This window comes from Phalaenopsis equestris, unplaced genomic scaffold, assembly GCF_001263595.1.
Source record: "Phalaenopsis equestris unplaced genomic scaffold, ASM126359v1 Scaffold000002, whole genome shotgun sequence".
Lineage (NCBI taxonomy): Eukaryota > Viridiplantae > Streptophyta > Magnoliopsida > Asparagales > Orchidaceae > Phalaenopsis > Phalaenopsis equestris.
In genome coordinates, this window is record NW_018164444.1 from 69284513 (window position 1) to 69300298 (window position 15786).

General features: G+C 33.4%; 1 pseudogene; it reads right to left on the bottom strand.

Annotated features, from left to right (window-relative positions):
- Window positions 1–284: 284 nt before the first annotated feature.
- LOC110019856 lies at window positions 285–8639 on the bottom strand (annotated as a pseudogene).
- Between the last annotated feature and the right edge of the window lie 7147 nt (window positions 8640–15786).

A 15786-nucleotide genomic window follows, 5' to 3' on the forward strand; every position in this document is an offset into this window, starting at 1 on the left:
TCATTTGCGGTTACAATGTGAAAAATGTAAATTTTATCCCAAGAAATATTGTTCAAACAATCAAAATTGATCTCTTTTTAGCCGGAAGACGGCCCCGATATGCTTAAATCAGAAGACCAGCAGAAAACTGAATACTTCTGCCATGTAAATGGCAGAACTCCAGATTTTCTCAGTTATTGCAAATAATACAGAACATTCCCTCCAGCTATATGATCATGTTGAAATAAACAAGACTCAGCACTGTAACACAAACAATAAAAAAAGCGAATGAGATTATATACCGATCACTCTGAAGTCTCAACAGGAGTAGGCGACTCTGGTGCTTTCAATTTCTCCAGTTCTTTGATTCGCTGGTTCAGAACATCAATGCGTTCATCAAGAGAATCATAGGCGCCTTTAACCTGAAATAGAGTAAGTACGTTTAGGTATCTCAGCCTGAAAATTCCATTTCTATTGGTGAAAATACGATAAAGAGAACATTCAAGAATCATGATCAACTGAAAGTAAGGGTGTAACTATAAAAAAAATGTGCAACCGAGCTATAAGCCTACTCATGATCCAAGTCGGGCTCGGCTTGATAACAGCTCATGATTTGAGCTCAATGAGTTAAGAAGCCAAACTCAGGCTAGTCCCGACTCGGCTCATAAGCTTGCGAGTCGGCTTGTTTAAAGAAAATAGGGGGCAATTACATATAGACCACCCGAAACTTGTTATTTACAAATCAACTGCTCTCTTTCATCCAGTTTATAAATTCTCGCTCAAATATCAAAATTCATGGTAGAATCTTAACCCATAATTTTTTCAGTTCTATCAATTTCTTAATGGCTTGATCATGGCACGAGTACATACAGAGGTTTGATACTTCAAAAAAATCATTTGAGTGATTAATTTTTAAATATCGACGTTTTGGGTGGTCTGTCTGTAATTATTTAAACAAAATATTAGTATAAATGATACTCAAAATATTAATATGAAAGATACTCAAAACATTATCTTTAAATTATGAAAAACCCTTAAAAATGATATTTTATATTTTATAATAAGTAATTTCTTATTATCTATCTCCTAATTGCTCAATCATATTTTCATTTTATTATAACAAAAATTTAAATTAATATTATATCCTATTTCATAATAAACAAACTGGCTCGTGAGTCGGCTCAAACTCATAAAATTAAGCTCGAGCTCCATTAATTAATCAAGCTCAAGCTACATTATCTTGAGCTCAACTAGACTCATGTTGATCATTCAATTTTGTGTCACCATATTAACATGCCAAACGATATCAAACAAACCACATAATGATTTCAAAGCATTTCACCTTACAAAATAATTCATAACATCATGATATCCGAGCTTTAAATTATTTTTTCCTCAAGTTATGTAGTCAATTAAGCAAGTTGTGCATGTTTAAAAGAGCAATAAACATTTGGGGTCTGCCTTATGCTCGAAATAAGTGACCTCACAATGAGCATGAGAAAAATAAGGCAATAGCATACACAGAACGACGATTGATGGGCTGCAACAAAGAAAGAACAATATATGTTTCTCTCATATAATAAAAGCCTTTGTGGGAGACTTAATTAACAGTATAATGCAATGTTCAAATGGTCATTTAGAGTATGTAATCCTCTTCATTTACTTGTAAAACTACTGACTTGAGGGTTTTCTTGGCAAGTGCAGCTTCTTCCGCAGTCACCAAATCATGGAAGAGGTTAATAATCTAATTATTAGTCAAGGGAGATTAGAGAGAGCAAGGCGTTTCTCTTTCTCCAAAATTTGGTATGATTTATTCCACACCTACATAGTATATTGAGAAGAGAATTTAATCTGTTTGATAGTCGTAGTGTCTACTCCCACATAGAATTGATGTTTAATTTATTTTACTTCTCGTTTTGTTGATGTAGGTCAAGAAGGACTTCACCATGTAATTAGGGTATTATTGTCTTTAGGGATAATCTTGTCTCTATTTTACTTAATTATAAAAGTGTGTAGTGCCAGGTTGTTTCTCCTAGGTTAATTAGTTTGAAAAATTCAGCACCACAGAAAGAGCTATACGTTGGGCACAACTATTATAACCAACTAGAGTCAGAGCAGGTAAAAGAATGATTTCAGCGTTTGGAAGATGAAAATGAGAGTATATTTGTCCAAGCATGGTTTGCTTTAGGCTTTGAAGGGGATTCCCTAAATGGAACAAACAATCAGCCTATGAAGGAAGGGTTTGTTCATAATGTAGCAAATTGGAGTACCACACAAGCGGTGGGTAAAGATTAAAATCATTCTAATAGGAAAATCACTTACCAGCTGTCTCCATTGAAAGCAACAGTTTTTCACATTTCACATCAAAGATGGTGTATCACTGCAAGAGTATTTGGATGCTTCTTTTGGATTTACTAAATTACAATGTGAAGATTGAAGAAGAAGACAAAACGTAGATCTTACAATGCTATCTACCATCAATTTATCAACACACTGCAAATATTTTGTTTTATGAAAATGGGATAATTTTCATGACAAGGTAAAGTCTTCCTCTCTATTAGTTAAAACATGTTAGAGCTTGGAGAAAGTAGGTTAGAGGAAGATCAACATCGAAGTTAAAAGAAGAGCCTACAATTATAAAAATCTGGATGCTGTACAATAAATTACAGATTATGTAAGGAATGCTCAAGAGAGACAAAAAAATTAACATGAAAATCAACTCTTAAGCAACATCATCATTTATAGAGGAGCAGGAAGAGTTTCAACTCGAATCAATTCTAACAATTGTATTTTTTTTCCTCCTAAATATTGAATTATTGACTTTGGATATTCTTAGCATATGCAGTACCTCAAAGGGATTGGTTACAATTTTTATATGTTTGTCGAAGGTGGAAATGTCTTTATAGAAAATAACGGAACCTATAAGATTGATGAGATAGGGGCAATTCAGATCAAAACATAGACCAGTGAAGACTTTACGATGGGTAATTCAAGTGGCAGCTTTGAAGATGAGTCTTATGCAGTTGAGTTGTTTAGACTTGAATGAGTGCACATTCCCTACAAAGGTGTAGTTTTACATGTGCAGTTGGGTTGTTTAGACTTAAATGAGTGCATATTTTCTACAAAGGTGTAGTTTTGCATGTTTCCAGAGTTTAGTGATTTTGAAAAGCAAAGAAAATTAAAAATCTTTACTCCGGTCAGGGCAGCAAAATGAATAGTAATGCATTACTTCTTGTACAATGATTTCACTAGATTACAATAAGGCATTGACATATATCAAAGCAATGCCTATTAGAGTTGAGCACAAGCTATTTGTTTTATAGTAAGAAGACTAAGCTTTAAATTTCTAGGCCAGCATCACTGTAAAAACAGAATTTAAATAATAATAAAAATATTAAATAAACAACGGAAAATAGTTTTTGAAACAGCCTGGTAACTGTTTGACCATGTTTAAGAGACGAGTGTCTCTTTCGACCCAAAAGAAATGGAACGAGAAGGAGAGCAAAAGACAAAGGATGATAAAGGAGGGTTCTTTTCTAATCGAGCCACTTATCTGTGAGTGAAGGAAGTCAAAGAAGAAGAAGAAGAAGAGTCCGTAGGAGAAAGATCACACACTATTGTCTTGTCACGATCCCTAGACTGTCGAAGTCGAGGATGAGAGGAGGTGCGGCTTCGGCGCTGAACCCTAGCCAAATGAAGCAGTGACATTCTGCTCCATGTAGGCAGCCGCATTGTGATGCGCATGCGGTGTCGGGTTGAGACGTGGTCGAAGGCAGAGGAGAAGGTCTGCGGCTCTGTCTAGAGAAGGGGAGCGGTAGCGGTGAGCTCTGGATGCGCTGCTCTGAGTCGAGTTAGAGACTAAAGAAGAGGATGAAGAAAGATTTGAAGGGAAGTGCGGCTCTGTTGAGAAGAAGTGAAGTAGTGCCCTATCAGAAGTGGACAAGGCTCACATGCGGGTAAAGGTAAGGCCAAACATAGCCTTAGAAGGTAATAAAATCTTATGTTGAGGAACATTTGATGCAAAAAGAAATAGTAATTTTGGATTGAGGATTTTTCAAATTGTAGAAAGAAGCAATTAGAGGTATATTTATGATTTTATCAATAGTTATAAGTTAATTTTTAAATTGATGTATATTTTGAAAATATTTTAGATCTTAAATTGAATGACAATAATAACTTCTAGAGAAAAAACAATGTGATTAAAGGAATCATTAAGTACAAAAAGAGATCTCCTAAAAGTAAAGGAGAATAATTATATTTCTCTACTTCAATAATTTCATCCTTTCTTAATGTATGATTTCATTTATGATTTGTTCCAATGAGATTTAGATTATAGCTAATTCTTCATATTATTAAATAGTAAAATATGCATATTTTTTTAAAAAAAAAGTGAAATCGATTTTTGGCCCAATGGACACCAAATATTGATTCCCCCAAAGGGTTGAAAACCCTGGTGTATTTGTTTTTTATTCAAAGAGCACGCGTCACGGGATTCATTTGTTTTTGATTCAAAGAGCACGCGTCACGGGATTCGAACCCCCGACCCGAGGAAATTATGAGCCAGGTCATTCGCACTAAAATATGCATATTAAATAAATATATATAATGAATTTCCATTTAAAGTTATTTAATTATTGAATGACATATAAATCATAGTAGACGTGCATATATATTAGGTTACTGGATTTAAGTAGAAATACATATAGTATATCATCACATAACTTTTATCAAACAGTCATAAACAACTAGTTGCATAAAGATTTATCTATGAAATTATTAGACTAGTGCATGTCATTTTAATTCTAGAAAACGTGCACTTTTTCATAAGTAGATGAATCCATAAAGAATGTATGATATGAAAGAATAAAATAATGTAAATATGATGCTTGTATGTGCATGCTAAGAGGATGAATTCATCCTCTAATGGTATAAGCAGAGGATGTCAATGCACTCGTGTGTACAGATGTTTCCATACCAACCAGATAATTGTGATATTTAGATCACTAATCACTATGCAGTTGAAAAAATATCAATCAGAGTCGAGTAGGCAGAGCTTACCACTACAGACAAATGTGATTTTTAGATCGCTAATCGTTATGTCAACGGGATAATATCAATCGGGGGTAGGTAATAGTCTTTCCACCTAGACAATAGTGATGCTTAGATCACTAACTGTTGTGTCGACGGGATAATATCAATCAAAGGTGTGTTGGTTATTTTGACAAAGATCATCAAATAAACAAATGTGTATGTTAATAATAATATAATAATAATAATAATACAAAATAAATTAAAAAAAATTAATTTTGAAATGAGATGGTACCCGTTCAACTATGCTTAAGAGATGGGTGTCGCTTTCGACCCAAAGGAAATGAAACGAGAAAAAGAACGAGAGACCGAGGAAAGATAAAGGTGAATTCATTTCTAGTCAAGCAACTTATCTGTGAGTGAAGTCAAAATAAGAAGTCATGGGAGAAAGGCCGCACAATGTTATCCTATCCTAAGCCCTAGCCTGTCAACATCGAGGAAGGAAGGAGATGCGGCTTCAACACATAACATTAGCCGAAGGAAGGAGCGACATTTTGCTCGAGTGTAGAGGAAGGAGGAAGCGGCATTGTCGTGCGTGTGCGGAGTTGGGTTGAGATGTGGTCGAAGGTAGAGGAAGGAGGTCTGCGACTCTATTGAGAAAAGGCAAGTTGTACTCATGAGCTCTACATGCGCTGCTCCAAATCGAGCCGAGACAGAAGAAAAGAAAGAAGGATTTGAAGGGGAGAGAAGTGCGACTTTGTCGAGGAGAAGTGAAATCGTGCGCTATCAAAGGTGGATAAAGCTCACATGCGGGTAAGGTTATTGATTATTGAATGGCATTGAAATCTTAGTAGAGGTGCATATAAATATATTAGGTTAACATTTAGTAAACAGTCATGTACAACCAGTGGTATAATGATTTATCTATGAAGTTATTAAACCAGTGCATGTCATTTTGATTCTAGTAAACATGCCTTTTTTTATAAATAGATGAATGCATGAAAAAAAAAATACAAGATATGAAAGAATGAAGTAACGTGATATGAATGTTTATATGTGCATGCAAAGATGAGTGTTTTAACCCCTAATGATAAAGAAAGGGAAAGCTTGTGTACCTGCGCGTGTAGATATTTTTCTATCACCATAAACAATTATGATGTTTAGATCATTAACCGTTGTGTTGAAGGGAGAACATCAGTCAGGGGTGAGTCCTACCACCCCAGACAAATTTGATGTTTAAATCAATAAGTGTTATGCCAACGGGATAATATCAGCCAATGGTAGATAAGGGTATTTCCACCGCAGACAATTGTGATGTTTAGGTCACTAATTGTTATGCCGAATAAATAATATCGATCAGGAGTGTCTTAGGTTGTTTTGCCGGTGACCCTCAAAAAGACAGATATGTATGTTAAAAATATAAAATAAAAGTAAAGTCTAACCTTAAAGAGTACATTTAAAGAAATGCATATAGAACTTTTAGATTATTCTCATTGAGTAAATATCATGAACATGTACATTGCGTTATTATAAGATCTTGTTGGTTTTCAACATTCAACACAATTATTTTATTGATATGAAAAGATGGTAAAATACCCTTACATGAATCCTAGATAGGAAAGGCAAAAAAAACATAAGAGGAAATATATAACACATATATCTAAAATTAATTAATTCATAATAAATACTGGGAGATAAAGAAAATGACATAAAAATAGGAAAAAAATAAATCAAATCCAAGGAAATAAATCTAAATGGAAAAAGAAATAAATCCAATCTAAAGAAATAAGTTTAATCTTCATATTATTTAACGAGAAAAAAAAATTCCTAATATAATTTCTAGAACTCCCCCTCGAGTTGAAACATAGTTGACCACTATATTCAACTTGGATATGAAAATATCAAACAATGGGAGGAAGATTCTTTATAAGATAGAGTTTGAATTCTTCATCCCGTAATTGGTAATCAACCCCAAGTGTATTTAGGGATATTTTTAGTTGACTGCAGTTGTCTTTATCTGGAGTTTGTGCAGTGTCTGTAGGTAAGCAGAAGGCTCCTATGGGTAATGTTACAGACAAGTTTGCAGGGAAATAAATAACCTATAGGAAAAGCTGCAAACATAGAATGCAAGGAAAAAACTCTAGAGCGCCTATTGCAAAAAAAAGTTCAACAGAGACTGTTGCAAAAAAAAGCTCCGGAGAAGGGTCTGTTGTATGGAAAAGCTCTGAAGGAGAGCCTGCCGCAGAAAAAAACTCCGGAGGACGGCCTGCTGCAAAGAAAGCCAAAGCTCCAGATGAGGGCCTACTGCAGGGAAATTTTCCAGAGGAGGGCCTACTGCAGAGAAAAGCTCCGGAGAAGGGCCTACAGTAAGAAAATAGCTCCATAGGTAGGGCTGCGGCAGAAAAAATATTAGAGAAGGGCTTGCTGCATGAAGAAGCTCCGGAGAAGGGTTCCTGAGGAAGGACTGTTGTAGAAAAAAAGAAAGTACACTCGGCAATGATTTTTCTTCCAGCGGTTCCAAGTTCGCACCACAATCTATTGGGATGTGGCTCATCTTAACACCAAGCCCAACTTTCTCCACGGCGGCGATAGAGTCGCCGCGACCGATGATGGTTGCAGCACCTTTTCTACTAAGCTTGAACAATTTCTAGACAATGGAATATGTTCCAAAAGTGAACTTCTTAAGCTCAAGAACACCCATGGACCCATTCCAGATAATGGTGTCAAAACTGTCAAGAGTTTCGTTAAATGTCTCAATGAAATCTGGTCCAATGTCAAGGCCCATCCAGCCATCAAGGATGGTAGATGCTGGCACAACCTTGTTGTCGGCATCAGCTGCAAGCTTGTCTGCCATAATGACATCAAAGTAGAATAGGAGTTACACTCCTTTCAGCTTTGCCTTCTCGATAAGAGCTATCGCTGGATCAAGTTTATCTTCCTCAACAAGAGAGGAACCAACACCATGTCCTTGTGCCTTGTAGAATGTGAAAATCATTCCTCCTCCAAGAAGAAGGATATCAACTTTCTCTAAGAGTGACTCCACCCCAATCTTTGTTGAAACCATTGAACCACCAACAATGGCAGCAAATGGCCGCTTCGGATATGCAACACCCCCGAAGCCAGCAACAACAGGTTTCAAGTACTTTGTAACACCCTCAGTTGAAGCATGAGCTCTGTGAGCAGTTCCAAAGGCATCATTAACATAGAGATCAACAAGAGAATCAGATATCTTTGTAAACTCTGGATCACTCTTCTCTTCTTGCTTATAGAACCTCACATTCTCGAGGAGGATGACACCACCATCAAGTAATGCAACGACAATTTTCTTCATTTCCACATCAATGGAATCATTGGCCACCTCAACGTCAACTCCAAGTTCTTATATCTTAGGCACAAGAGACTTCAAACTGTATTTCGGGGTGACAGCCTTAGGGCGGTCCGAATGACTCAGAGAACGACATTGGCTCTGTGCTCCCTCAAGTAATTGATGGCGAGAACGACAACATTAATCCTGGTATTGTCGGTGATCTTGAGGTTGTCATCGAGAGGGCGTTCAGATCTACCCTAACAGGCACCCTCTCTCCCTTCATATTTGTGCCCTTAAAGTTGGTAATGCTACTCTTCGTTGCCATTCATAATTCTCTAAGACTTGGATCCAAGTGGAAAAAGATACAAAAGTAAACCAAAAGGCTTGGAATACAGGAATTTCAGTGTCGATAGAAAAGAGATCCGAATGCAGCAGAAAAAACTACAGGAAGATACGTCCCCACTAAGGAAGCCTGCAGAAATATGCAGCCAGCAGGAAGTTTTCCAACTGACAGAGAGGATTTCTGGTTGCTTAAGGAAATTTTGGCGACAGGAAAGGCTGCAGAACGAATTTTGGTGGCAGGAAAGGCCAAAAAATTGAAAAAGAGGAGGGGAAGAAAGGGTCTGCAGCACAACAAAGATTGTTGGTTGCAGGGAATAAGAAGTTGCTAGTAGTAGAAGACTAGGGTTTGTTTTGAGGCTATGATACAATATTGATTTTCAAAATTCAGAAGAATTATTGCATTGATATGAAAAGAGAGTATAAATACACTTACATGAATCTTAAAATAGAAAATACAAGAAAAAAATAGCATGAAATGAAAGATGTAACACTTATATCACCACTTAATTAATTCATAAAAAATTACTTTGAGATAAGAAAACGACATAAAATACACTTAATTAATTCATAAAAATTACTTTGAGATAAGAAAACGACATAAAATAGGAATGAAAAAAATCCAATCCAAGAAAATAAATTAAAAATAGGAAAAGAAATAAATCTAATCCAAGTAAATAAAGCTAATCATAAATTTTAACAAGAATAAATTATTTTCAAATATAACCTCTAACATATCTCATATAATAATATATGAAAAAACTGCAAAAATATTGTTTTCTTTTCCTTGGGTGATTGTAGTTGAGAAGTATGATTGTTTCTGAGTTATCTTTAAACAAAATTATAACATATTTTCAGGTTTTAAACTTTTAAATGAGATGAATAGAATAAGAGCTAATGTTTACAGAAGGTGTGGGTAGCAACTTGCAAGGTAACTTTTTATTCGGTTAAAATTAAGTGAATTTTTTAGTGGCTCCAACCATTCGACCATCCGTTGTCATATTGGTTAATTCCAAGCCCAAGGCCGTGTTGTGACAATAACAAATTGAAAATTCCTATTAGAGTTCATAGAACCAAAGATACTCTATATTGTATTCCTTTTGAATTGTGGAGACAAGCGTCAAATCAAAAGATGGGTCTAGAAAAATAATTAGCTTTAAAAATGATTTCTAAAAGAGATGATTTCATGCTTGATTTTTTTTTCTAAACTTGAAACCTTTAGTCAGAAAGAATGCATTGTCAGACATATAACTACATTGGTACCTCAAGCAGAATAAAGGGGCAGAAAGAATACATAAAACACATTTGGAGAGAGGCGGGCCTAATCTATTTTATCAAATGCAAGTTCTAACAAGGCAGTTGGGTAAATTTGTTAATAATGCAAGCTACATGATGAACCAAAAAAATTCCAGTTACTACATTTGGAACTAAAAATCAGTGAAAAAATATGGCAAGTCATCTCATAGATTATTCATTTCGGATGTTTTTTGTTGTCCTATAAATGTTGACATCAAAAAAGGCAAGCAAAGTCCTAGTGCTAATAAGTGCATATTCTTCCAGCATTTAAATGGGGTGAAAAGACATGCTTTGCAGTATTGAAACGAAGTCACTTGGATTGTTGATTAGTAGGAATGTTAAATTCAATGAGCCGGACAAACTTCAATAGAAGTCAAAGCAACAATTAAATGATAGCTCAACACAGCAGCCTATTATGCCAAAACCTCTTAAAGAGGTAGCAGCATCATAACTAAAAGAAACTATTTCTTTCTATAAGACTATAAGCTATAAAGAACCAGCATGTCTAAACAGTCTCCATACCAATGTCTGATACGAACACGACTCTAACGCGTCAAGGTCAACACGTGTCTAACATTGCATGAATTGTGCCAGAATTTTCTTTTTATCTCTGACACGCAATGGACACGTTGGGACATAGTTTCGACACTACTTCACATGAAATTGAGTAGACACAGCTATACGATAGCATAAATGCTCTAAATCTATAAGTGATATACCTCTCATGCGTTTTTTATTTTTACCCTACGTCGAAGATGAAGCAGCACGTCCCCACCGAAGTTGACGTCCTCAACAAATTCGAAACCACAGACCTCATAAAAGCATTTTGTTCCTGTTTGCAAGCAGTCATCACCCTCACCGAGCACAATGAAGTTTTCATATTCATGTTATGAGTAGCGCTTGTCAAAGTTGAGCCCATCATTGCAATCCTCATCTATGTTGAGCCGTCAAAGTATTCCCATTATCCCAGCCAAGTCCATCCCAAGCGTATATTTGATTTTTTATCATTTTTTAATTATTTTTTCTTTAATAGTATATTTGATTCTTGATAAAAACAAATGTTTTTTATATTTATATTTAAAAATATAAATTATAAGATTTCATACAAATTTTCTAAAATATTTTATATTTAAATTTTTATAGTATCATTTTTAAACGTTTATTAAAAAATGACAAAATCATTAAGGGTGGTTAGACATAAGACAGTTCATATTTTCCTCTACCTGTTTGTTTTTCAATTGTTTAATAAGTACTTACGAATATATCAAAATATTTCACTCTACAACGCTTCTATTTCATTCATCAAGAAATTTATACTATTATTGTATTTTCTCATACATAGCCAAAAAAAATCATTAGATATATTCCTCTAATTATAATTTACTAAGAACAAAAAATAGAAGAAATGTTGAAAGAATGCATGCACTCATAAAAGAGACTTAAAAAAAGAAAGGAGTTACTATAATTTCTGCTAGTTGGAAAAATTTGCAAAAAAGCCTCTCTTTAATTTCATAGCATCACAAAATCTAGACTGATATTTATAAAGCTAATAACAGCAAAAAAAAAACAAACAGGTAAGTGCAAATAAAGTGATTCAAGTAATAACCAACACTCCGTTTATATACAAAGTTGCAGAAGCACTAATTGAGGCAACACCTCATATTTTTAAACTTCTTTTGTTGTTCATATGTTGAATAAAGCATTAAAAAATATTCGTTCTCCGAAGAATATAGACAAAAATAAGATCATACATGAAAAAGATAACTAGATAATTTATATTATATGAGATACCAACTTCATAAAAATTTTCATTATAAACCACTTAATAAAATTGTCAATTTCAATAAGTTTGTGAAACTGAAAATATTATTGCAGAGATCTATTTTTTGCATCAAGCATAGTCATGCTTAGGCAATTCAAAATAATTAAAAAGAAAAGATTGCAGACAATGACGAACAACTACAAGAGCATAATTCGTGAAAATTATATAAATAAAAAAAAAGTTAATAAAAGAAAATAAATTCATGTGATATATGATGGGATAAGATATATTATATTGTTGCTCCTACAAAGCCTATCTAAACCATGTAAAGAGTGGATGATACTGATAAGACTTGTCTACATTTTGTCTATGACAAGTGGAATTTTGCAATAGAATATATGAGATGGATATAGACATGAGAAAAAGAAAAATAATAAAAATTCCATTTTTTTTATAAGGTTCTATATAATAGCAACACTCCCTTTCATTGCTCAACTCACTCTCTTAATCCAAGGTAAAATTTGATTTTATGCATACTCTTAACTTCCTATTTTTTATTAGTAATTATACTTATCAGCATTGTTTAAAAAGGCTTCAAGGCTTACGACTTGAGGCGCGCCTCAAACTAAGTCACACAAAAAAGGTCTTGATAAGCCTCCATGGGAGGATTACATTTTTTTTCTCTTAGAAGCTTGATGCATCGCCTGCAAAAATATTAAAAAATAATTAAAGTTATATTACTAGATTATTTTATTAATTTATGCATTTATTTTAAATTATATTGAATATCAAATTAAGTAATAGTAAGAAGAAAAATGTAGTGAATGAAGAATATTTTAAAGTTACATATGATATGATAAAAGTAAGGACGAGGCCACTATGGATCTCGAATCTCATGAAATATTTAAATTTAAAATAAATGTTTATTTAGAAAAATAAATTTCAAACTTATTTTATATTAATATTTAAGATTAAGATTTGTGATTTATGAGTTCAAAATAATAAATCAAATCAACGTGCCAAACATATTTATCATATAAATTATTTTTAATTTTGAGTTTTTTTTTCTTGGGGCTTGCGCCTCTCGAGGCTTAAACACCTCGATTTTTTTTTTTTTTTGCCTTTTTAAAGTGTGTCTGTTATGTCCATTTTTTTATTAAATATTTAAATCATACTTAACTAGCGAAGTTCTAAGTCGAATTGTTTCATATAAAGATATAAAGATATCAAATGAGGAATAAATATCAAAAGAGACTTTTTCCAAATACAAGAACAACAACAACAAAGCCTTAATCCCACTACAATAAATATCTTTTTTATCCATTACATCCTATTTAGTGTCATAATTTCATTTAGTTCTAATACATTAAGATCATTGCATGAATCCTTTTTATCCATTACATCCTATTTAGTGTCATAATTTCATTTAGTTCTAATACATTAAGATCATTAAGAAACTTTTTCCAAATGCTAAAGACAAATTATTTGTCAATTTGGAATTCTCCATTGGATTTAGTGGTGCTTTTGTGCATCATGACTCCATAGCTTTAAGTAATATTATTAATGTAAAGCAATACGGATAATTTATGTAGCAAGTTATTCACTATTGTAAAGTTTAGTTTTAAAAATATTGGCACAACCGCATGCATCTTCTTTCTGTGAAAAGAACTGGAGTACATATTCATTTATTGATTCACTTCAGAGAACTGAAATCACTCCTCAACAAGAAAAAGATATAGAATTTGTGCATACTAATTTTCATCTTATATCTCTAAGGGCCCTAAAATACAATCAAAGGGAGAAAAATTATGAGATGCTTGTGGAGATATATTAATTACAATTGATGATATTATAATAATGAAAATTATTAATCTCTCTCTTGATAAGTCATCCTTAAAAACCTTTTTTTTTCAGAATGATGGTGAATGTGCCATTAAAAAAAGCAATGGAGTTAACAATTAATCACAACCCTATTATTAAATGCATTAAATCCAATTATTGATAACCATATTACTATATTTTGCTTCATTATATTAAAGGTCATTGCCATTAAATTTTGTCTTCTTTTTTTATATTTTGAATGTAATACTGATATTGCCAAAATAATTTTTATTATTATAAATTTTTATTAATGATTACATATTTTATTTTGTAAAATCTTTAATAGAGGATAGTGAAAAATATATATTTATATTAATAATTTATTAGTATAAAATGAATTCATGATGTCATGTCATACTTGTTGCAATTATCCCATGTCGTCATATCCATGTCATTTTCTCATATATGTGAATGTCATTCATAAACTAAAGGGTGAATTTAAGCACCTCAAAAAGTTGACAGTAATCACATTTGTTCTCATATGGTTCGCAAAGCCTATTGGTGATCAAAATTCATTCATTCTAAAAAGGTTGTCAAAGGAAAAGAGTCAAAGTAGCAGATCAAAATAATGTTAGGAAAGATAGAGACTTTATAGAACATTGGGAATTAATTGGGATATGTCTATCGAAAGGAGAAAAAAGTATTTGATGCAAATGGATAGTTAAGAACAAAGAAAGAACCGAAGGTGAAGATGGTGGATTAGACACCAAGCATGACTGCAAAGAAATATGGGTAAAAAAAAGTATGATTTTCTAACCATTATAAAGAATAGCTTCATGTGTACTTTCTTAGTAGTGGTTGTTTTAACTATTATTAAGATAACTCTACACGTACTTTCATAGTAGTGGTTGTAGCGTAGAATTTGGAGTTAAAAGAGTTGGACGTATAAAAAACTTTTCACAACAGAATTAGATGCAGGGATACCATTGCCAGATATAAAGATCAAGTGTATCTACTCAAAATGTCTCCATATGCTCAGCAACAATCTACCAAGCAATGGCAGATTAAATAGATAGTTTCATGATTAGACATAAATTTAGAAACAACATACTTGACATTGATGTGCATCAAAAAGAAGAAAGTTGATTTGAGTGCAGCTTTGGAATGAAAAATGTTGATGCTGCTAAGAAGATTTTGGGGATGAACAATCAACATTATAATAGAAGTCCTACTAAATGATCGCCACATGTTATGGCATAGCCTGAATCAATTTCCAAAGATACAATTGGATCCTCATTGAATCATTGTACATTAACATATGAGTTGATTTTAGATCGAGAAGTCATTGAATAATCAAATCTTCGGTATAGATGTGGTAACTTGTATAGGATAAAACCACATCTTAGATGCCGATGTAGGCATTCCCTCAACACTGTGGTTTTAAAGGGATCCCAAACTAGCATTAAGTTGGAAGCATCCTTCTTGTTGCTTTCAATTTTGCACTACCCAAAAAAAAAAAAAAAAGTTTTTATTGAGACCCAGTTTTTATTTAAAAAAAAAACTTTATTTAAAAAAAAAACGTTTTCTTTTATGCCCCATAGTTCATTATGGGGTTTGAGATCTTTTTGAAAGTGACACAGCTTTATTTATTATGCAAATTCCATGAAAAAAAAAGTAGAATGTAGAATGAAGAGGACTAATTTCAATGAAAACTTTGTTTATAGACTAATCCACGAGCACAACTTTATTGGAAAACCACGAAAGCTGTCCACAGTAAAAAGTCAATAGATAACTTTTCAAGCAGGTTGTCCACATTCAGATTTGAAAAATGAAACAACTTCTAGAGAGTCTTTTGGGCCAAAGTATATTGGTGAGGTTAAGAAGAGCACATTTACCTGTGTTATAAACCAAAGACCAAGGAAAATTCATCAATTGATGGTTAAAATTGGGTTGCCATGGAAGAGCAACATCTTTGGCAAGGCCCTATGAAGGGGGTTCGCATCCCAAGATATTGAAGATTACCAACAGACATACTAGAGACTAACAAAGGTAGTAGAAGTAAGCGACTTTTGGGTTGTCTTTAACAACTCAGGTACTAGAAGAGTAGGCAAATTGAGTTTCAAGTGAGAAATCGATGCAACTACAGTAAAGATAAACTATGTTGGTCTGCCAAATATTGCATTGTAAATGAACTCCAATTTGATCATATCACATATCCGATGCTGTCTGTGGCTGATCAAGGGTGACAGACAAA